Source organism: Penaeus monodon, chromosome 19 (assembly GCF_015228065.2).
Source record: "Penaeus monodon isolate SGIC_2016 chromosome 19, NSTDA_Pmon_1, whole genome shotgun sequence".
NCBI lineage: Eukaryota > Metazoa > Arthropoda > Malacostraca > Decapoda > Penaeidae > Penaeus > Penaeus monodon.
In genome coordinates this window covers 43,212,038-43,212,395 of record NC_051404.1, presented here as the reverse complement: position 1 = coordinate 43,212,395, position 358 = coordinate 43,212,038, and positions in this window count along the sequence as shown.

Genomic DNA, 358 nt, shown 5'->3' with positions numbered 1-358 from the left:
GAGCGAATAGCGAAGCGAGAGGTCAGGCAGAAGCGCCCCATGGAAACTCGGTCCACGAACTCAGCTAATGCAAAATGTAGCATGTATACGTTTTCCCAAAATGCCTGCAGGTTAGTTAACAATCCCGGGCACACGGTGTACATTTACCTCGGTCCCTGTACAGAATGTAGCTGCTCTTGCTGGTCTCTAATGTACACCCTTGTTTCAAGTTCGACACATTCGAGCGTGTCTATTTGCAGTACAAACCTAACTTGGAGAGGCATAGCTTCTTCCGCTGTTAAATGGCATGCGCGCGTTGTTTTTCTTTTTTTTCTTTTCGTGTCACTTGTTTAGCGTTGCTCTGAAGGTCTTCTTCTTT